The 24,085-nt window shown below is 40.7% G+C and overlaps 1 protein-coding gene across 1 annotated transcript in view; it reads left to right on the forward strand.

Moving 5' to 3' along the window:
• Positions 1 to 24,085, forward strand: part of celf2 (cugbp, Elav-like family member 2) — a 235,233-nt gene that overhangs the window by 24,112 nt on the left and 187,036 nt on the right. The window lies entirely within an intron of this gene.

A 24,085-nucleotide genomic window follows, 5' to 3' on the forward strand; every position in this document is an offset into this window, starting at 1 on the left:
TACAGCTGGAGACATTTAAAACATCTACCAACTCTGTGTTAGATAAAGTCCCATGTTCCTTATCAGGAAAATCAGGGGGGGAAGAGGAATAACATGTCCAAACAAGACCTAAAAAGTCACACAGCATGGCTGACAGATAATTCACATGCGATCTAATGCTGCTTATATTACAGCGTATGTGCCCAACATGTTTAGATGTTCAGTGATCACATAAAGTCAAAAATTAGCACACATGGCTACAAAAGCTTTAGAAAAATCTTCAGAGTACAAGCTAGCAAGCTAGAAACGGACATATTGCATTACTCTACTATTAAGAAGTAATTTAAGTGGCAACTGAAGGCAATACTTTGCCATAGCCACAAAGATGACTTTGGTCCCTGTGGTTACAAAAGTGCCAATTTCCCTAAAACCTGGAATAAACCTATTTATTCTCGTCATTCTTCACCTCATAGAAGTTCTAGAAGCTGAACCACGACTGTGGTTGAACATGTGTTAGCAGATGTTTGTGATTGTTTTAATAGTCCCGTCCCTCGGATCCTTGAGGGCATCTGCATCTCATTTCACAAGTGTGTAATGCGTTTTCTGTTAAGCTAAGTCATGCAGGGCTCGAAAACACGAGTATAGGATCTCTGAGTTAGCGTCATTAGCTAGCAGCTGCTGAAACCAGAGCTCCGCTATGAAACCAACCGAACCCAGAGAGACCAGAAACTCTGCCAAAAGTACAGCAAGCCAAACCCTCCTCCTTCTACTTACTCTCTGTCTGTCCTCTCCCCTACATCCCCCTTTTTTTCTTCCCCATTCCCCAAGCATGAGCAATTCACAGTTAATTCAATTTTCCCTCAGCTGGGCTCACATGGGACAGCATTGGAATTCCGGTTTGTCATGATAAAATGATTACACGGCATTGTGTTTCTCCGGGCGCCTCCCAGCGCATTTATTAGAATCTGTCAGTGTCGATGTAGATCGGCCAGCCAAAGTGCCCGTCTCCTCCGCTCCTCCTCGCCACTCCGCTTCCCCTTCCCTCCCCGAAACTGGTTATTCCTTATGAAATACGTCGCTCCTGGCAGACGCATAATCTGATTACATCCGCTAGATTAAAAATATATTGAATTTTTTTCCCCTCCTCTCCTTTCCACTTCTCACGTTTTTAACCCCTGTTTCTCAGCCTCTACTACTTCCTCCGGCCTCTTTCTTACTTTCCCATCACCAGGCTCCCACAAAGGACTAATTTCTCTTTCCAGTTACTTTGTTATATTGGGTTTGACTGATGCCAGTTCACCAGCACTTTTATAATGAGATAAGGGACAGTCATATCAACCGCTCCCAGTGAGACAGATGATGATGATTGATATATTTTATCATTAATATTAAAACTGTGATTGAGGTCTCAGCTTTATTTCAAAAGTTATTTTGCCCTGTCTGGGAACAACTTTATAAGAAGAAAGTGTTTCACTTTATTAACATGTCATATGGTGGAAAAACAATGCTTTGTCAAAACGTAGGTAACTTATTTTTTATAGTCATGCAAGCAAACACAGTGATGCGTTTGGTCGCATGATGCCACAACATATTGTTCTTCTTTTAATTGCCATCAAAGTGAATGGAGCCAGATGGATTTTGTGATAACATGTTATTATTTACAACATATGCTATCTAGTGTATATAATGTGCTTAAAAAAGATCTTAAATATGCACTTATAAGTGGAAATTTCAATAAAATTATTAATACAAAGTTCCTTATTGTTTATTTACCACCGTTTCTGCCATGACTAACACATCTCTAATACAGCAGTTGGGTATGCACCAATTTGATTGGTCACTCAAAAAACTGGCTTAGATAGGAGCAAGCTAATCAAGAGCGAAGCTAATAATCTTTGGTTGATTTGGAGCACTTTGAAGATATTTCCTGCTACAGTAACAGTTTTTCTTTGCGTCTTTGCCATAGTCGACACGTTGGTCAAGTGAGTTGGTGCTACTGTAAAGCTCTGAAAATGATGCTTCCACAGTTGGTTTAACACTTGTTATGCTAACATAGCATGCTGTCATCAACTGTAGATTAATGTTATTTCACTTCAGCCATCTGTTGTCAGCCTCACTGCAGGAGGAGCACTTACAGTGTGAGCGATGGTAATAAGTGACAATAGTAAGCACCTGAAATGAGACTGGTGCAAATATCTTTGCATTATGCTAGTTATTTTTCCATGGTTGCTTGTTATTACAATGGAAATATCTATATTCTCCTATTTTACAATGTAGGAAAAGCAGTTTTAAATTCCAGCCTGATGCTTTCTTACATTACTAAAACTCGACCGTGACCCTAGCATATAGTTGGATTTCTTTGCAGCCACTCCTGGCACCCTCATCTCCTCAAATCACTTTCCTCTTCTTCCCTTTTTTTCCCTCCACCCACCCCATCGCTCCTGTCTGGATAATATTACAGCTTATTATTTTTCATATTTCCATCCCTCCCTTTTCCCATACCGGCCTGTCAGTCAAGCTGTCATGTGTGATTTGGAGCTGCCACTCACGCTCTGGGTTTCGGGTACCGGGGTCCGATGGCTTGTTTACTGAGATGTGACTGGACGTGTCACGCTGAATAAGCCCACCTCACCCCTCCTCACTCCTTCCTTTCTCCTCTTCCTAAAAGCCCTGCTTGGCGCTAAGAGGAGACCCCTGTGGGTGTGAGGCTTGGGTGGCTTGTGCCAGGTGGGATGTGCCATTGTCGATTTCGGGTAGTGGGTTCAACGTCCGTGCGGCCCCGGGTTGCGTGTGTGTGTTGTGTGTGTGTGTCATTCTCTCAGCCAACCAATTACTGTCCTGAGGAGCCGGCAGCTGTCGCCACCATCGTCTTCTCTTTCACCGCCATCACTCTTCCTCTTCCTCCTCCTCCTTTATCCCTCCTCTCAGTTGACAGCAGGGAGTCAGAAGGGAGTCTCAGCCCCGGGTCCTGCTCCCATGGGGAGTCATTACACCACTGTGGGACTCTCTCACACACACAGAGCAACACACAACTTGTCTCCTCTGTCTCTTTCTATCTATCACTATGCCACTACATCCTTCAATTAAGCCCGTGGCTTTCGCTTTGGGCATCTGATGCACATTCATATGAACACACACATGCACTCTCATCTAATCCTAATGTTCCTTCTATATTTGTCATTACCCGCTCCCCAGATGGGGCTCGGTCCATTGGGTTTTGTATATAATAGAGCCTTGGTGATAGAAGCAGAGTGTACAGAACTCACACCTCATCCTCCTCTCATTTATTGTTTATGAAGGAATTCTTCAGAAAGCTTTTTTGCTCGTTTTTTCAGATACAGATGGCACAGTGGTGGTATAAATGTGTGTTGCCACCGCAGTGCCGTGCCTCCACAGTCCTCCGCTATCTATCCCTCACCACTCTTGCTTTATCTGGGACTGTAACACAAACCAGATTGGCCTTATCATGCGTCTCTTGCCACACACACTCCAACCTAGCATGAGTCTTGCTTGCTTGCTTGCTCTTACATGTAAACACACATATACGCACGCGCTGCCGGAGCTTACGCGTGCTATCAGTCACAATCTGTGAGTGGATATTCCAGCTATTTCACTTAACCATGCAGGGTAAGGATATTGGCAGGTGGAAGGGGGAGAGAAAAGAATTTGGAAGAAGTGTGGAATATTTCACTTCAACCATGAATTCTGTGCATAGATAAGGGCGCCTCACTCCGAGTGTGTAACTGTTTGTACATACGTTCTCGCATGTGTGTGTCGGTCTTGTCGAGATTTACCTCAGACATACTCGTTAATCACAGAATTCATTAGTCACGAGTCTCTAATTGTTTACTTTCCCCTGCGGCAGTACTACACAAGGTTGCTGGCCCTCCCTATTACAATTTTGGAAGAACATAATGGCAAATTAATTTTCCAGGTAGCTCCGATTCGATTAGTCATTTCTGAGTACACTCTATTAGCCGGGAAATTGCGCATTTGGAAGTCAGAATGGAGAGTCTGAGTTTGATCGCGTCGCTTACCTGGAAAAAAGACAAAGTAGCAGAGACTGAGTCAGGAGTCGGAAAGGGACTCGGTGAGGAAGAGAGATGAAGTAATGAGCCTGAGGGATGAGTTGGAAGAGAAGTGGTCTGGTCTGCTTTGAGTGGCTTTAATGCAGACACAAGCACACAGTGGGAAGATAAATTGATCCATTAATAAAACCATAATCTACAAATAAAGCCAAATTGATTCACTAATTAGTGGGTACACTGCAAGTGATTCAGCTAAAACAAGACAAATAAAATGAGCAATAATAGATGTTAAATAAAAGCCCACCAAGAAGTCTTTTTATGATAGGCTTTACAGCTTTTAAATGTTGTGTAAAAAGCCTTTTGTAACCTGTTTTGGCCATGACTTTATGACTGACTGTGTATGGTGTTAATTAGAGGTGGGAATCACCATACATCCCACGATACGATATTATCACAATACTTAACGCACAATACGATATTATTGCAATTTTTTAAAATATTTTGCTATATTCAGATTCGGTACATAAAGGTAAACTTTATCAATATTAATTTTATCTAATATCAAAGTCTCACACTCAGTCTTTCTCTCATTTCAGTCAGTTTTATTGTTGACAAACTGAACGGTTTGTATTACAGTCTAGTCCAACTTAACTGAATGCAACCATCTGGTACAATTATAGCTATTCTGAACTATGCAATTTATGAAAACTATGCAGCCCCTTCAGCAACTGAAGAATTTGAAAGTAAATTAAAACAAAATATAATTTTACATTAAATAAAAAAGTTTTAAACTTAATTAAAATAAAACATGTCTTAAATTAAAATAAGTAAACTGTCATGTTTATTGCTGCCAAAAAAAAGTTAAACACATTTGGACAGTGAAGGAATGTCAGGATTCTTGCTCAGAAAAAGGATCAACATGCTCTGAAGTCAGAGCACAAAAACCTTTTTTGTAACAAAATATCGATTTCTGCTGTCCCTGTATCGATACATTATTAGCAAACAAAATATCACGATACTACACAGTATCGATTTTTTCCCCCACCCCTAGTGTTAATTACAACACAAATATTTTGAGATACGCTTGTTTGACCAGCACAAAGCTTTCTTTTGACAAAATCTAAATCACAGAATAGAGATGTCATTTATGTATTTTGTGACTCAGAACACTAAACACCTGCATTGAATTGAGCTGTGTTATGCCCGAGTCGTTCAGAACATAACAAAAAAAGAATATACGCACAAAGATCGTAGCCTGAAAAAAGGAAGAACAAAAGAAAACTAGATGCTGACCAGCATGTGACTTAAATTAGGTACGACCACAGGACAACACAGTCAAACCAAAGTAGGAAAAACAACAAAAAAAAGCTGGGTCCCTAAAAGACATCGGCCTTCCGGGAGGAGAAAAAACCATCTTGGAATGAAACCGCTTATGGGTATGACTCCCAAACATGTTTGGGAAGTCATACCCTTTATTAAATGGGAGGTGCTGTTAATTAGGACAGGTCCACCACAGTTTTCAGTTCCATAGATGTGGCCACTATAGGAACCCTCTTTTAAATGCAATCCACTGTAATTAGAGATAAATTGGGTCCAATCCAGGAAGTATAAAGGACCTCTTGTGGTCGTGTGAAGAAGTACTCCGTTGGTAAATGCGATAAGGGTAATGTAGCAAATCTGGCTTTAGAAACCGGCGTATTTTTACCTAAATGGTGACCATTTCCTAGTGTTTCCAAGTAGTTTTGGTGACTAAACCCAGCCAAACATTTGATTAAAGTTAAGCGATTTGCAAAAGTAAAACTGAACAGCAAGGTTGCAAAGGTTGATGCTGTTCACTAGAGCAGTAGAACTACTCCTTTGTAGTCCAAAGAGGCTTCCTTATAGAGATATCAAGGAGACTAATAATGACTTAGAATGACCATTCAATCATTCATTCAACTGATTTAATAACATTTGAGACAGGTTGTAAAACTAGCACAAAAAAAAAAACCCAACCCATCAGCCATCTCACATTTTCTAAATGACCCCATTTTTTACTCAGAAGTAACAAATTATAAATTCTGTCCAAAACTAATATGATTATTGCCAGTGTGAATATCTCAGTCGGCTCTTTTGTGATGAGTGGTAGGTTACAATCCAGCTAAGTCTTTAAAGAGAACTTACCCAATGGTTGAACAGCTCTTTTATTGACTGCCCGTGCTACCTTTTCAACCCGGTGACTCAACCAGTGACTGCTGATTCGCTAGATTAACCAAAAGTGATGTCCTGTGGTTTCGGGGCCTTTTTAGCTTGCTGGAGATGAGGTCTTTATGTTCTAGCTTTGTGCTTTTTGAATGTCAGAAACTAGACTGTAAAATAGCTCCTGAATCAGTCTGAATAATTGAGTGTCTGCATGGGCATGCACACGTGCTTATGCTTTCAAACATGTATATCACAGCTGTATTGTTGTGTCATGGTCGGAGTTGCATGCGGATGAGCTAACGGAAGGTAATCTGTGCTTCCAGGCAAACGAACAGGCACAAGCACGTCCACTTCTTTCACAACACTGAAACACAGGCGCAATAGACCCGATCACAAGTGAACTTATTTAAACTATGCATTATAGATCAACACACTCTGCCTTTCTGTCTCACAGACGCACACACACACATGTGTACACACATTCCTCTTTTTCCTCATTTCACTGAATCTCCACACACGCTCACATGCTACATCACAAATGATGGGATTTAAACATCAACAGTATGAAATATTCATGTGTCAGTGCCAGCCGCTCGAGCAGAACTAACACCAAGGGGGATTTGCCTTCAGATCTGAGGATACCACTGCATTCATCCCTCTCTCTCTCATTCCCAAACTCTCTCTCTCTCGCTCTCCCCTGTTGTGTTGCAGCATTCTGAGCCATTGTCACGGTGTTGTGTACCAGTGTGTTCCTGAGCATTGTTCTACTTTTCTGTGATAACGCCTTTCCGCTCTCAAGTGTTTTTTGTATGTCTGTGACTTGGAGGGGGGGCAAAGAATGACACGTCCTCAACCTTTTTTTAAATTTTTTATTCTTAGCTCAAAATGTGGGAAAGGTGGGTGAAATGGACTGACTAGAAATCAGAACCTGAGGGGATGACAGTGAGTTCGAGAGATGCTAGTCGGATTGGATTACCCTTGATAAATTCAAACATGGCATACTGCAGAGCCAAAAGTCTTAACCCTATGAGCTTTAGTTAAATACATTCACCCATTTGTCATTGGAAACAGTGATATCAGTAATTAGTATCAGTCCAGAACTGCTGTTACAAATAATAATGATATACATTATGAAGAAAACAAAGAGCTCTAGCAGCAGTGCTATTCTCCTTCAAATGGGATCACAACATTAAAATGGAGTTGTCACAAATGCAATAAACATAGGCAGAATCAACATATGTCATTTGATAAAAAGGAAAGCAAATTTCCTTTATTTCATCAGTACAGTGCAGCCCTGACTACATATAGAAGAAACAATCATATGTTATAGCTCCCAGTTGGTTCCCAGTTTTGGGAAAACAACCAGCAGCAATTTTGGGCTATTGTGGGAATGTTGGTAATGATGCCTTTGAATCAGTTGTGCTGCTATTTTTGGTAATTCGACGCATGGGTCATTTGTAAATGGCATAACTAAACTCACTGAACAAAAATAAGCATTAAAGACAACAGGAAATGGGCCATTTACTCCCTCAGTGCGGTGTAATTTCTGTGGAAAAAATGGGATTTGCGACCCGATGCAACATAGTGAGGAATGATGCAAAAGTGTAAACCAATAAAGTGCGAGTTCTAGAAGGAACACTTCAATCATCGAAGGCTGTGAATAAGAAATTTGCGATGGTTTTATTGGTTAGAAATTAGGTTTACACCAAGTAGTCCAGGATAACATCACCATTAAATATTCACTGTTTTCCAACAGGATACAATGTTGTTTTTTTTCATCAGTGGAAAATTACATTGCTGTTGAGCATATTAAATGAAAGAAGCGTTAGACTCAATGCTGCACAGTAACTTATTCATAAGTGCATTATCAGAGCTTGTTTTATAGTTTAAATTACTTGCAACAACTAGGTTATGAACAGGGTAATTGAGGCTTACAATTACAAAAAATCTAAAGAGAAATGTCATTCTCAGACCACTGCAAAATGAGGATGTGCACGTGCAGACAGTAAAATCTCTAATGGGCTCAAAATTGTTAATAATCTGTGGTGTAGCAGAGAAAACCCATTGCTATTAAAATGTTGCTGAAAGTTTCTGCGGAAGCAAACTGCTTAGAAAAGTTTGAGGACTGGTGGAAAGAAAGTTGTGGAGTAAAAGACGTAGGCGGTATAAGGTGTAAAAGTTTGCAAGACTCTTAGATTACTCAGTGAAAGCAAGTGTGATGAAGTATACGGAGATACAAAGACTGCCAATGGGGGGGACTTGGGAGTCAGATATGGGTCCAGTGGTCATCGTTCCTCCTGAGATTCATCCCTTTTCCATTTAAAAGATGTGATTACACCGCAACAATGCGCGCACACACTTTTACACACGCTTTGCTGGCAGTGGTGATCCAATTTAGGAGGTTAGAAGGGAGGGATAAGGAGATAGAGGGAGGAAAGAGGGGAGTGGAGGGGTGGAAGGCAGCCATGTAAGAGATGCAATGAAGGAGAGGGGGAGAAGCGCGTTCTCTCTCGCCCTCCCTCCCTCTCGTTTGTCATTCTGTCTGCACCGTATGCAGATGAGGAGCTAATATGATATCTCTGCTGAGCTGATGGATGTTTAAAATGATATGGCAACCCTGAGCAGCCTCGCCGCATGCTGCCTGCCAGGGATGGTGTCTCTGTGTGTGTGCGTGTGTCTTTGGGAATGTGGTGGTTTGTGTGTGTCAGTCAGTGAAAACCATATCCTAATCACTGTAGCAATGATACTTATGCACTCAAACATGCGACAACTTCCATTCATTTAGCTCAACATTAAAGTGGCTATAACCTATATTTTACGTCAGCCATATATCAAACGAGGATGTGAAGACAATGTGAAAGGATCCACTGGTAGTGATGAGGCTGAAGAGAAAAATCACCCAAACCAGCAGCTTCTTTTAGCATTGCAGAACTTTGTAGTAGGTTTCTGTTTCTGTTGTTTAGCATTCCAGTTCATAGATTCACTGTTTTCGGTTTATTCACACCTCATGGCATCAAAATCAGTGGCACAAAAATGCTGTAATGTCACTAAAAAAGAATGAGGCACGCATCAAAGGATAATAATATTATCATTTATTAACAGATCAACTTCCTGATTCAACTTTGATCAAACTTTATCTTACCTTTATCACAGTAAATGCCTGCAAAGGGCTAGCACGTGCATACATGACTGAGGGCCAAAATCGCCCCACGAGATCCTAAAAGGAAAACAAAATAACCTGAAAAAATCAATAAGAGGCGGCATTAGGCAAAGGAGTGACGAGATGAGTGACTACAATGGGTCTCTAGTGCTATTTAAATCAATACAGGTGCAATCAGTGGCCTCTGCAGTGATGCACATCAGACAGTTGGCCAGATGTTGGCTAGCTTAAATGCTAATATAGCAGATTTTCTTATATCTTGGAAGTGATTTCAAACTCTCAAGGACTCCATATTTTTCTTCACTTACCTAACTTTTATCTGTCACTTAGTGTGACCTCCTCTGGAAAACTTATTTTAATGGACTTTGTCCAATCTTTGCTAGAGATGAGATGTTTCGAAATGTAAGCAGTCCGTCAGTGAAATTTGGAATCCTGCAGCAATAAAAGGTGGATGAATACCAAGTAAAACTACCTGTTAACTTAGAAGCGAGTGGCTGGAACAGCTACTAGTGGCAGCAAAGGCTACCACTGACTGACAGGGTTGGCTAAAGGGTTGCATAAATATACAACCAGGTCCAGGAATTCTAGCCGTCAGCTCCAAAATGATGGGAGATGAGGTAATTTCACTGTATTTGGATGGAGCTTCTGTGATTGCTTCAAAATACAAGTAATTTCTCCTGTCTTCAGATTGTTATTTTTGTCCGATGATAAGTCCACACCAGCCAAAATATTCAATATTTGATGGTAGAGATCGGGAAAAAACATCTGCACAAACAAAGAAGCCAAAACTGACGAAATAAAGGATATTTTGAGTTTGTTATTTCTATACTTTTATGTAGTATTTGTAGAAATTAGTAGAAAATTTGAAGCTACTGTACAACTACAAGCTAGGTAGCTTAGCTAGGAAAATGAGTAGACTAGCATGCTAGTTTGACTCTTTCTCAAGGTCCCGAATGACAGTGGCTCATGGGATTGTTATCTTGAGCTCACCCAGCAAGAAGCAAAGATTATAAGTAGTGCATACATTTGTGCACTGTTGATGACTGTACATGGAAATCCTTTGGACAAGATATTGACATGCGCGAAGCCTGGATTGTGCAGATAGGTACTCAGTCAACGCGTATAATACGCTCCAAGAAATCAATAATAGTTGCTGGTCAATGTGAGGCTGTTAAGAAAACATTAATATCGACAAATTGTAGTTTTAAATATGCAGCACGAAGTGCATCAGAATTTGTGTATTTGTTCATGTGCATATTTTCATCTTGTCATGGTGGTAATGAGAAGTGGGGGTGGCAGCGGAGAGTGAGAGAGGGGTAGCAGGACTGATTGGATTCTCCACAGACTTCATTAGTTAAAACAAAGCCAGTTGTCCATTTGGGCTCTTTCACAGCCTAATTGATATTGATTTACTGATTTGCTCAAGGGTGATTTAAAAGCATGTTTGGTGTTATCGTCAATGCTGCTTTTCCTCTCTCGCTCTCGCTGTCTGTCTCTCTGAATTCAGTAGCGCTCCATCTTTCCGGTAAGCTCAGAGTAAGGAAAAGTTGGCTCCTCTCTTTAAATCACCATTAACAGCCACCTCCGCCCACTTTGTCATTTCATCACCGTCACATTATTTTATGACATAATTGAGAAGAATTGAGGGAAATTATTCTCTTTTCTACCTAATTTCCCTCCATGATTCAGGCTTGCCAGTGCAGCAGATTAGTGAGGGTTATCTTTGTCGTTGTGGACTGCATGGACCGATAGATCATCAACATCCTCGTAACTGCATAATGATAGTTATCATAAATGGTTAGTGGTTGGCTAAGTGAAGCATTGAGATCAATGGCTGTGGTGTTAGTGTTAGAATGAACAAGGCCTTTTATCATATTGATGGATGGCAGGCCTGTCTTTAATGTGACATGTTATGATCATATCAATTTGTCCTCAGTTCTCATCGACATCGCTTTATTGCCTCTCCGTCTCTCACAGTCCATCGCCCCACACTGTAAATTCAGACCTGAAGTGGCAGCGTGCCACAGCGCTCCATAAACCGACCATTTCCCGTCCTCTGCTGTTTTTCTTTTCCTTTCTTCTCTCTGTCTGGAATCTGCTCTTTCCGTCTTTTTAATCCACCCAATTTCAACTCTGTTTTGATACCTCTCTTTCTCTGTTTACTGTCTCTCTCACCTTCCTCCTTCGCAGGCATCGACAGACAGCCCGAACGAAAGAGTGAAGGAATCAGACTGGGATTAAAATGTAATATCAGACTATTAAAGAGATTAGTGTTTGACATTTCACCGTCTGAGCTACCCTCCAATCTGATGAACTGGCATTCGTGATATTGATTTATTCCCCGTCTTCTTTTATCGGTCCACATTCACATGGACAGCAATAGATCTGATATGGTGGCCTTTTATGAGGCACCTTGTCACTGGGGCCTTGGCGCTAAGTAACAGCCAACCGACTGCCAGGAATGATTGTTTAGGAGAGTGAAGTTTTTTCATCGAATCTGTAGTTTTGAAAGACCATAAGTGACTGATTTCACTTTCTCAAGTGGACAAAAGCAAGGTCTTAGTATTGAAGCTGTTAATGAAAGCTTCAGGTAATACAGCATTGCCACAAAAGAGCCTTTAATTATTTCCAATTATGACAAACCATCGTTTCAGCTCAATTATGTTGGATATCCGTCAAGGCTAACAAGGTAGCAGGACGTGATTGAGGTTCCTTATTATGCTCTCTGTCAACACTTATATTTTCTTTAGTGAACACCAGAGACTTGCAATAAATGGAGAGCATTTGTAGCGCTTTCTTAAATAACCTTCCATTCAAAAATATTTGTGTCCATTTCGTTTCGCTTCCTCAAGCTCCTCAAATGTGTAGCTCTGCACTGATGCATCCACTCAGACCTCACATCAGTTGGTTGATGTTACACCTCGAGTGCCTCTGCAGGATTTTCAAGAACTAAGAACGCAATTTCTTCAAAATCATTCAAAAGAAATGGTTAACTACCCATTTAACCACCGTTAGAGTAACCTGTTTTCTTGAGGTGACTGCAAGCTGTATAAAAATGATAATGAAATGAAAGAAATGTGTCACACTACTCATTATACTTTCAGGTTGCTCTGTAATGTTAATTGTACATGTAATTAAATTACAGTAACTCCTAACCGTGTAGTGTGTTACACCCAAAACAAGTATAATTGTGACAAAATGTGAAATACTTGTCATGTGCTTTGATGTGTAACATATTTCACATGGCAGGCTCACATCTGCCTACACATCTACAGATTAATTATATCAACATGAAAATGCTGGAAAATTCTGTCAAGTATAAGTTAGTATTGCTTGTTAGGAGACAACATCTAGAATTTTTTTTAATGTGACCTAATCATATTGTAACATCTCATGCAAACACAAAACATGGATTGAGTTAAAGTTAGCATTTTCTATCCATAGATGCAACTTCCTCCTCCTCCTCCTTCTTCTTCTGCTTCTTCTTCTTCTTCTGCTTCTTCTTCTGTACAGACATTCTCCTGTAGGTGTGGTGAGTGAGAGAGGCAGAGAGAGAGAGAGAGACCTGGGACTTTATTTCCCACTTTCAGCTTAAGGAGAAAATAATGTAGGTTGTGCCTGTGGGAGAGCACCAAATCACGGTTAATCTAGTAGGCATACAGCCATGAATGATTTTGCATAACCTAATTAATGAATGTAAATGGATACCAGCTGAACAGGTCAAACAGTATTAAAGTGTATCATTTGCTTCTTTGGTTCTTTTTACATTTTTAAAAAGTAATTTATAAATCTAATAAATCAGCTGATCGGTTTTTCTGTGTGTAAAATCTTTAAATTAGCTGTCTTACCTGAATTAGGCACAAAAACGAGCAATGGTTGTAGCTCATGTCTGAAAACATCTGGTTTTCCGGTTACTAGAATCGGTGAGCTTCCCAGTTTCTAATACAGTGGTGGAAATCCAGGTTAACTTTAGTGTCACTGGGTTCATTAACTAGAAGTGTGTCCAAAAATCCCATTTTGGCACTGAAGATGTAGTGAAAGCGGCACCTTCGGAAGTGCATCAGCGGTGAGTGCTGCATTAGCGTGATGAGCAAAGGTCACCCACGTTGTGAGCTCAGTAGGATTCATCACGACTGCAGCTACATGTGTAAAACAAAGTGAAATAGCACGGAGCCTAAAAATAGCTCTTTTAAGTTGCTGCTAAGTGCTCATGGCTTGTGTGGTGTGAAAGCTGTTAGGTTAGCAGTTACAGTTGTGCTGATTAACGTGGATGAGTGTGAGCCAGATCACTGAAAAACTTTGCTGAAAATGCCCTCCGTGTGGAGTGGTGTGAGATGGTTGTATTTATAAAAACCCGAGAGCAACCTATAGAAGTGAAGACCTGTGAAATGTTTTAAATTAATGAAAAATATAAGCTTTGAGTAAGGAAAAGTAGATTTAATTAGCTGTTATACTGAATGTTCTTCATATAGGCCTCCTCCTCACATCTAATTCCCCCCTCTATCCCATTTCCTGGAACCTTCGTCCTTCCACGTTCACTTTGCACCATCTTATCATCCGGCCACCTGGTAATGGCCTTGCGCTCGACTCCACACACACTAGCATTGTGTCCGTCGCCCCAATCAAAACCTTAATGCATCTCAATTTAACCACTGTTGTAACACACATGCACCCCTCACTCTCTCTCTCTCTTTTTTTCAGTCACTCACTCTCACTGAGACACACACACAAGCACACACACACATGTATGCAGCCTTTATTCTGTTGTGAGGAGCGATGGGGTCGGGGAGTGTGGCATCAGTAATGCGTGACGCATGCCTCCATAACGCCGGCTTCATTTGCATGTGTGAGGAGGTCTGGGCTAATGGAGCTGATCTCTTGTGCTGTTATTAAATGGGGAAAGAGATGGCGAGGGGGTGGGGGGAAGAGGTGGGGGGATTATTATTAAAGAGGAGGAGGGAGAGACAAAAAGAGGGGAGGTCTTCTCTTGTCTCCCAGAAGCGTGATGGATGATTCAGAAGCCTCTCCTTCACTGAGTTTAGTCTCCTTAGTTGCTGTACAGTTTGAGGCGGCAACACACTAACATACAGCAAGTGTGTGTGTGTATGTGTGTGTGCCACAACCAGCCTGCCTGCATACCCTTTGACTATCACAAGGTAAATGAGGCCTAACACACTACTGCCACTTCTCCCTTTGTTCACCCTTTACCACTCAGGTCGTTTCTCTCGCTGCATTTAAATGTCCTCAATATGTCACACGTGCATGCATGAGCGCATGCAGTCCTGTCAACACACACTCATAAATACAGGTGCACACACACACAGTAAATGAAGTCTCTTGGGGCACTTGTTTCAAACCCTTTGTAACAGCACACACGTGCACTGTTTTACTGCAGTATGTTACAGTGTAATTGCAATTTTCCAGCAATTCCAGCGCTACACTGTAAAGTAACAGAACTAAACTGTAAAATAATGTTTGCTAGAGCATTCATCTTTTATAGTTTACACACCGAATTAATGATCATTGTGTTTTAGGTTTCGCCTTTATATGCCAGAGCTCCATTATGATGTGCTAAATCAAAAATGTGCAGAATTTGCTGCTCAGCAGTGGCAACAGCAGCCCCTGTGGCTACAAGTGGTAATTGCAGGATTCTGGTAAATTCTGTTGGGCAAGTTGAAGGTTGCAGAATGCAGCTAATCATTCAAACAGTAGAAACCGGCAATTGTTACTGGCAGCTGATAAAAAGGCTAAATGAGTTTGCAAAACATTTCTCTCATATCCTGTATGAAAGGTGGATGTTGCTTCCGGGTCTGAAAAGTGAAACTAAGGTCCCCAACCCTAAATGCAAATGACAAACGTTTATTGATAATGAAGCAAGAAGCTAGGCCATAGACTGAGATTTGGGAAAGGCCTCGCTGAGAGAGTCCCTTAAAACCTTTGAGAGAGGCTGGAAGTGGGGCACAGAAAGGAGAACGAATGGGTGTGTGGTGCAAGTAGGCATTTATAGGCATATGACTGAAAGGGAAGTCTGTGGGGTGTAGTCCAGCTACTGAAATTCAAATTTCAATAAACACTTTCCATTGAGAGTTCTACGATCGAATCAAATACTAGCATGTCTACTTTGTTATCACCAAGCCTGGCAGTATCTACATCCTCTGCTCTTCCTCAACAGGGGAACAAAGTTCATTTGGAAAAAAGTTTCTCATGTCTTTTATGTGTATGTTTAGGGGCCATGTGCTTATTTACTGTCCTGTGTCTGAAATTGGCCAATAAAACTGAAAGAATAGCTGACATCATAATGCTGGCCTTAAGCTTAGCGTACCGACTGCCCCCATGTACACCACTTTCTCATGACTCTGTACTGCCAGGTCTTGTCCCAACAGTCCCTGCTGCAGTACCTTATGTCCTCTTAATCTGCCAGCCTCTGCTCTCAGCTTCTTCAGGACCATGACCTTAGTGTTGAACTTTTTCTCAGGAGAAGCTCCCCCACCTTATATAGAGCCAGAACAGGTGTTGTAGGGAGGACTGGGAATGACAGAGAACCCTTCTGGTGATGTACTGAGGTATAACAGGGTATTATAATTTCTTTAACAAACAGCACATTACATATGTGAGACTGTTTGTGTTGAATCCATGAGCTATTCATCTCTTTAGATGTATATTAAAGAAGATAAATACAGTTTATCTCACTACCCTTTAAAGCTTTACGTGGTAAAGATTTTTCTGTCAAATGTGAGAAACAAAAGCATTCTTTTTATGTTACAGTAACCACACATAACTAGTTTTATTGTCAGGGGTTCAGGGCATAACCTTGTTTTTCAGTACATCAATCTGTGTTATGGTGATGTATTGCCCCAAATCTGTCAGGATGATCAGACATTTCCTGGAATATCTTTCGACATTAACTTTGTATTTTCATTCAAATCTTTAAATTAGTTTACCCAGACCATAGTATAAAAAGTATGCTTTTGGAACTATCAAATGTCCCATCCTTTTATTTTGGTGATTCTAAAAGATTTATCATTTCCATTCATTGCTGGAATGGTGTTCAGTTCCAGTTTTGACTATGGATTGTTTTTTTTTTATGGTAAAATATTGTAATGAAATATTCACAGACCTTCTCAAACCACTCCTGCTGTTCAGCCAGCATCTACATTGTCCGTCCACATGCTCAAAATCTTCAAACAGATTAGTTTTGCCAAAATATGGTTGAATGCTATGCTTCTTCCAGCATTTCAGGGATTTTTAGGAGTGTGATAGCATGAATCAGAAGCGGTACGTTTAGCCAGAAATATGATTTTCTTGGAACATACTGGGGGTACAGATGGACAACAGAGGACTGGATTAAGAAGGAGGAGTAGTTTCTTTGGACGCAGTACTTCTTTCTTTGAAGCCTTTTAATTCAAGTGTCGTTAAAAGGAAGAAACCATTCAGCTTTACAGTTTTGAGGGGAATATTTCTTGATCAACTCAAAATGTATTGTTTTAAACAGTTCCACACACAATAAGACACTAGAATCAGGATCAGTGTTTTTATTAACCCTTTATTTGTGCTATTCTGGACACACCTGAATGCAGCGTCAGTCAGACTATGATTAATGAAACAGCATTTCATTGGTGTTGCTCAGGTCTTGATGCCATCCAGTCCCCTTCCCCCTTTGGCACTTTGGCACGGCCATCTACCCGGCTCATCCTCCAGTGGGAGAGTTAAGATCCATCTGGAGACAGGCCAGCAGCCTGTATCTGACATCATCTTAAGACCTGGCACTGTTTTTCAGAGTGACAATGGCTGACTTAGAAACAGACGCAACACACACTTCAACACTTACACACACACACCGGCGATGGAGATAAGATTAAGATGATGAATAAAGTGCGAAGCCTTAGGAAAGTGTGAAAGTCAAGTGTGGGAATGCATTTATCAGTGTTTAAAGATGTGTGTTAGGGGTGTGTTGATTGGCTGGGGATTGTGGGTACAGCTTGTGAAGCGGGTATATGTGAAATGCACGATGGCAGGTGAGAAGGAGAGAAGCGTTAAAACGGAAAGTGTTAGGATGACACAGATGGGCTGCTGAGAGGAGGATGAAGCAGGGGAGAAAAACAAGAGACAGCTAGAGATCCTCCTGGGGCTTTTAGAACAAGCAAATATCAAATTGATTTACTGTAGTCTTACAACTGCTAATGAGACAGTCGGCGCAAAGGTAACTGACAACAAATCTGATAATAGAGTAAAGATTTTTTTTAAATCTATCAAGCTGAAATGCCAACTATTCTCTTGTTTTAGCTTTTTAAATGGCTCGATTTATTTTTATTGAGTCTCCATAAAATATAGATGTGACTGTGGGGCCTAAGAAGTGCACAAATGCCACATAGCTGCATTCTTTCCAGCAGCCAGTAGGGTGAGACTCCTTTGGTTGGCAGTAGAAGTCAGATTGTGTAGAAGTCCATGAGAAAATTAACTTTCCTGGTGAGTTTAAGGCCTCTGTGTGTGCTTTAGAGTTTCATTTAACACAATATGTCTTGGCTTGGAAAATTAGGATTACATTTAGAAAATGGGAAATGAGATTTTTAATCTCAATGAGATTTTTTTTTACCTGGATAAATAAAGGACTAATAAAAAAAAAAAAGAACTGGGTGTGCTTTAGTTATGGGCTACTTTTACCTCTTTCCACTGGTACCAGGTTGTACCTGGTACTGGGTACTTTTTTTAGCACCTGTCAACAGACTGCACTGCCAGCAATTGGCCAGTCAGTGGCATCACTCGATGAGTCATGAGAGTGACTTCTTAACAAAAATCGAAACTGCCATTTTTGAAAGGAGGATGACCGAATGACGAAAATGAGTCTGGCGGTCCCCGAGTCTGACGAAAAGGTGTAGACTGAGCAGCATATCATCTGTTATTGTGTTGTGTTTCTTTCGCATACAAATTACGTTACGGGACTTTTGGCAATGTTGCTATAATGACCCCACCCACATTAAGGTGAAAACGACCCAAACTGAGTAGAGTCGAGTCAAGTAGGTACTAGTGGAAAAGAGGCATTTATGATTGGCAAGTCGCCACCAATCACAATCATAATCGCTACCAATCATTAGAAGCTCTGGTTACTACCAGAGTCAGACCCACCCTCAACATGCCAGACATGTTGAGGGAACTGCCAAAAAGTTCACATTGGAGCACAATGGGTGCCCTCACAATGGTCATTCTGTGATTTGTATGACTGTGGCTTAAGTATTTTGGGGGCTTTCAACTGAATGCATTTCAAGATGCTGCCTTGGACTTAGAATGAGTTTGCAAGTACTTCTGAATCAGGCTGTATTTTACTGTGTGGCTGTTTGAGAAATACTGAATGTTTGATGCTGTTCAATAGGTTTGTTAAATGGCTCATACTGTCTCTCTTCACACAGCACTAATGCAGAAGCAGTGTGTAGCGGTGTGTGCTATGTGTGCATCACATCTTCTGGTAATCACAGTGTCTCCCAGTATCCCATGGCACGTGCCAGGTCTTGCCACCTGCTCTGTCTTTGCGTCGCCTTGTCCGCTGATGCCCAGGAAGCCCCTCAAGTTTTCAGCTTTGTTTTATGTCTCTGCCAGGCCCTCAGCTGCGTGAGGTCTGCAGGAGTTTGTGCGTGGGTTCACATACATTGCCAAAAAGCTGTCTGTCATTAAGCATGAGTCTGGCTTTTTTCCACCTGGACACTGTTTTCCCATCTGTTTCCATCCCAGTGATCAATTCTGACCCAAATTTTGTCAGGTTGACTTATGTAGACCAGCAAAGGGCACAAGCATTTCCAAAAAAAATCAAGCCTAAAGCTTCTTGTTGTGTTTGTTTTCTGCAGAGAGATTTTATAGAGCTATTCTATTAATAGCTCTGTAATGGGGCAGCTAATAAAATTCTGGTGTGAGTCAGTCAGTGTGCTGGAAAACAATGAAAGGTTAAAATACTATCCAGGCCTAAAGTGACCACTTATGCTGAAATAACACTCTTGTAGTAAGAATTTTGAAAAGTTTTCAAGTAGTAATCTGAAATTTCAACATTAACAAATGTGAATAATTCAGCCAAGGGATACTTAATGTTGTTTCCTGTCCCCGACTTCTTCACGTTGCCAGTAGATAGCTTGAAGTCACGCTGTTCCTGTTTGACAGACTGTCCTCAAAGTTTTTATCTCCACAGTCTCAGCAGAGACCACACTTAGTTAGCAGTCGACCCTGGAGCATCATTGCAAAAACAAGGCTAATGAGTGCTCGGCAAAATATACAGTACACTAGAAAAGAACTTTCAGAAACACCTTGAAACACTAAACACTGAAGTCAGAAATATAAAGCTTCTATATCCACCAGTTCTAACACCTGTGGATTGTTTGTGTTTTAATTCCATCCTGATGAAATTGGCAAGGACTTAATCATAATCAGTGTACGATATTTGTTTCAAGGAAATGTCTCAAAAGAGAGTGCATTTCCCTTTCAGAGGGAATATATATAAAACTAACAACAAGTGACAGAACTCTAGTAACAAACAAAAAGCTGTAGTAATCATACACAGTCCAAACTTGAAAGTAAAGTAACTTCTTTAAAGACTACTTGGGGTCAGGCGCTCCTTAAAGAGCAGAAACTGGCACTCCAATCCCTTAAAATAAATGCATGCAAAGTTACATTACTGAAAAACTCAGCTGCTTTCTTAAAAGGTGGTTACTGGAAATGGTGGCTTAATAATTACTTACATAGGATCTCAGAAGAAACATAATAGGGATACATGGAGGTGGAAGCCTGCAACAATGTCAATGTTTTTCACAGATTTGAAGCATAGTAGAGGATGCATCATGGTTAAGGCTGCTTCGGTGTCTCAAATCCTGGATGCCTTGCAGCCACTGAACAATTGAGCCACATATTAGCTATTTGCCAATCTGTGGATCTCTGTGTTTGGCTTATCGCCATTTACGAGCATTGACGGTGTCTTGATGTTGCATAGTTTGTCCACCAGAGGGCACTCTGCAACTTTCCTGTTGGTGACACGTTGGGAAGCTACAGATTAATTAGCTGATCCAAGCAAAGTCTCAGACTGTAAATGGTATTAAGTAACTAAGTAGAAAAAAAGTCAGAAAAATCTATGTTTCGCGTATCTGAAAAAAAAAAATTACTGGCCGATATATTGGAATATTGGATTTTAAAATCACCAAATATCACTGTTGGTATAAAAATTCTACGTGAGTCAGCTCTATTGTACAGTGAAATCCTAGAAGACCCAAAAACACAAGTACACAAACATCACAGTGGTTAAGGAAGAAGAAAATTCAGGTTCTGGAATATAGGAATCTGAATCCTGATGTTAACACGACCTGTAGTGGGCTGTTCAGTCCAGACATCCTAGACGTAATGATGGACAAAAAGATTTTGCAGGAGGAATGATCCAAAAGTCGTCTTTCATCATTGTTCAAGTCTCAGAGGCAACTAAAGACAACATCAGATGGAGGAGGATGGAGGAGTTACTAGATTAGAGTTCACGTACTTTTTCCAGCTAGCTCTGTGATTAATTGCTCAATGAATTTGATATAGATGTAAGAAGTACCACTATTATGTGTTATTAATTCCATCTAGATTGTGTTCTTATAAAACTGAGACTCAAATAAAGGCTAGACCGCCTCTTATTGATGCAGAAACCCTGATAAAGGTTTCTTAAACTTTTCTAGACGCATACTGAGTGACAATGAAGTTTAACCCTTTAAAGCCGGTCGGAGCGGACACGCTCCATTTTGCGTAACTATTTTTAAATCCCGGTAGCACTGCAACCACGTAAGCTAGCGCAATAATTTTTTTTGCATATGAAACCGGAGGAGTTGTACTTACATCTTATGCCATCAGCTTGTCCTGGTCACAGTTTCCTTCCACATAAAGCTTTGCAAAAACTGCATAAAAAGCACTTGCAGCAACAAAAACATAATATTCCAGAAACACGCTTTGCTGATCCGATCAGCTGTTTGTAACACTTCCTACGTCCATCAGCGTGAACTATCGCATGTCTCAATGACCTGCCCGAAACCGGAAGTGACGTCATTTTGCGGAAATGTAGTTTTTTATCATCGTGGCCTCATGAGCCTATACTTGTGTTTTTAAAAGTTATGTTTGACTTTATGACTTTCTGTGTCGTTTCTGGGATGCTTAGGACTCATATTGCACTGCTGGAAATATTTTATTTTGATGCATATGCTGTTTTTTTACAAATTTGCACTATAATATATTTTTTCGTTTTTCCTGCAGTATATGAAAATTGGTGTATCTCAAAAATAAAACTATGAAGACACTTAAAATAAATTTCCTTTGGTGGGAAACTAGTTTGTGCAACTTTTTTGTATTTACAGTTTTGAGGGATAAGCCTCTTAAATTTCTCTAACTAGAAATATATGTTAAAAAAACAAAAACGATTTTAAATTTATTTGTAGTTTATTGCACTTTTTTGCAATTTATGTAATTACTATGCACTTAATGAATACACATTATTAAAATTTGGGCTATAGTGGTTGTATTGATGTATAGCAACTTGAAATGCTCCAAAAAATGGCTCCACAGCATGTAAAAATATACTATAAGCTCTGGCGGACTTGGTTCTATGGTAGGTCTTAAAGGGTTAAGCATGAGTCTTATAATTAAAGCATGCAAGACCCGTCTGCTTTATCCTGTTTTGGCTTTTGCTTCCCAGCTGGATATGGACTAAGTGAGAGGAACTCTTAGTTGCTTGACTGTGCTTTTAGTGTCATCATACTTTAATTGAACTTACTGTTATTAAGTTTAATTAGAGTCTTTATAACTGGCTGACTTTTTCTGTAATGTCTAAGTTGCGAAGCATGTTTTAACATCGAGCTGTAATATGCGAGTTAATAAATAATAAGAACCATGGAGTGTAAACGTTTGGAGGTTATATATGTATGTAGATTTCAAAATATGAGAGCCCTGGTCGAGTTTTGTGCGTAGTAGTTTAGTTGTGTCTTATTTGCATCTGTGTGTATGTGGTGTGTGTACTTGTAAGTGCAGGCTGTGTGTATCTGATGTTCCATTTACCCTTTTTCATAATTCATGGCACTGGGAAAATGGACTGAAGCGGAGGTGGCTATCGTGTGTGTGTGTGTGTGTGTGTGTGTGTGTGTGTGTGTGTGTGTGTGTGTGTGTGTGTGTGTGTAGCAGGATAACAGATGAGCGTTTTGTGGTTCTGTGGAGATGAAACGGACAAGAGTGCGTCTTTGAAATGCAAAGAGTAGTGATAGCGGTGATTGGCCACTGTGTTGAGGAGGAGTTTTTTTCCCCAGCATTTCATCATAACACACTTGCTCTCACCTCCCACCTCCACACACACACACACACACACACACACACACACACACACACACACACAAAGTTTATTAATGATCGCATCGTGTTAATTCATTATTATTTTATTTACCTCTGTGACATAAAACCCGGACTAATTCGGTGCGTCTGAGCTCTGGAGGGTTGCTTGTGTCTGCTTGTGCGTGTCTGTATTGCACTGAGTGTAATGCTGGCTTGCTCACACACACACACACACATGCATACAGTGTCTAGTGGTGGGGCCTGGGGACCAATTTATTTACATGCAGTGGAAGAGGAACAGAGAATTGGAGGAAGGGATAAAACAAAAAGGGAAGGAGAGAAAAAGAGGAAGCAGCAGGGAATTATGGAGAAAACCCAGTAGAACGAGCAAGTTTCTCTGCTGTTCCCAAGGACAGACTAGACCAATTTACTATTTAGATGGCTCAGTGGGGGTGTGCTTCTTTGCGGATTTTGTTTGCCAGTATCTTAAGTGGTTTCCTGCCTTCATTGGTGACGGACTGTTTTAGCTCCAGGGTTAAAAAGTAGCTTAAAGCTGCAGTCGCATGTATTTGCTTTGAAAACAGGTAGAACTTAACAGGAAATCACCTACAAATGATGCAACTGCAGCCTGGGAACATTTACGGAAAACCCGGGTGAGATGATAACCTTTGCTGGATGCCGCTTTGTGCTGCAAGAGATACAGTAACTGTTTGAGCACACAGAAACGTCTCTCACAGTAAATCTTAATGTTTGTTGGATAATTTTATTTTGAAGTTATAGGGAGGGGGTTACTCTATAGTGGGAAATTGTTTCATGACTGGAAACAGGTTGGAGCTGTAAAGCATACTGGAGATGTGCACTGATATGATGTTTATATGTAGCTCTATTAAGATTCTATCCTGCATCAATGTATACATTTTTCTTCTGTTTATCTGCTTCTAGTTCTCGGCAGTTAAGTCAAAACTGCTTGTATTTCCCTCTCTCAAGCAATCACTGGAGGGAAATTCTTTGTAGCGTGTCCTGGGTCTGCTCAGGTGTTTCCCTAAACGTCGAGTCACCTGCTGTGGAGAAGATCATCAAACCTCCACAGTCGTAGTTTTCGGTTTCCCTGCCTTCTGTAGTCCCCCGCTCTTTACCTGACTGTTTTTGTCTGATTTGTTTCTTCTTTTGTTTGAGCGTGCTTTTGTGTGTTTCATTTCCCCGTTCTTGTTCCGTTTTTTTGCCTTCGTCAGTGTAAGTTAACTCACCTGTCGGGTTCACCTGTTACACTGTGTAGCACCCTTTGTTGAACTCTAAGTCTTTATTAAACTTCCTTGTTTCTCCACCCACCCGCCAGTCTCCGGGTCCTCTTGCGAATGTTTGCTAACGAACCATGCGCAGAAAGCCCAGAACAAAGTTCATTTTTTCCCACTTGTACCTG

Source organism: Simochromis diagramma, unplaced genomic scaffold (assembly GCF_900408965.1).
Source record: "Simochromis diagramma unplaced genomic scaffold, fSimDia1.1 OVJJ01000816.1, whole genome shotgun sequence".
Lineage (NCBI taxonomy): Eukaryota > Metazoa > Chordata > Actinopteri > Cichliformes > Cichlidae > Simochromis > Simochromis diagramma.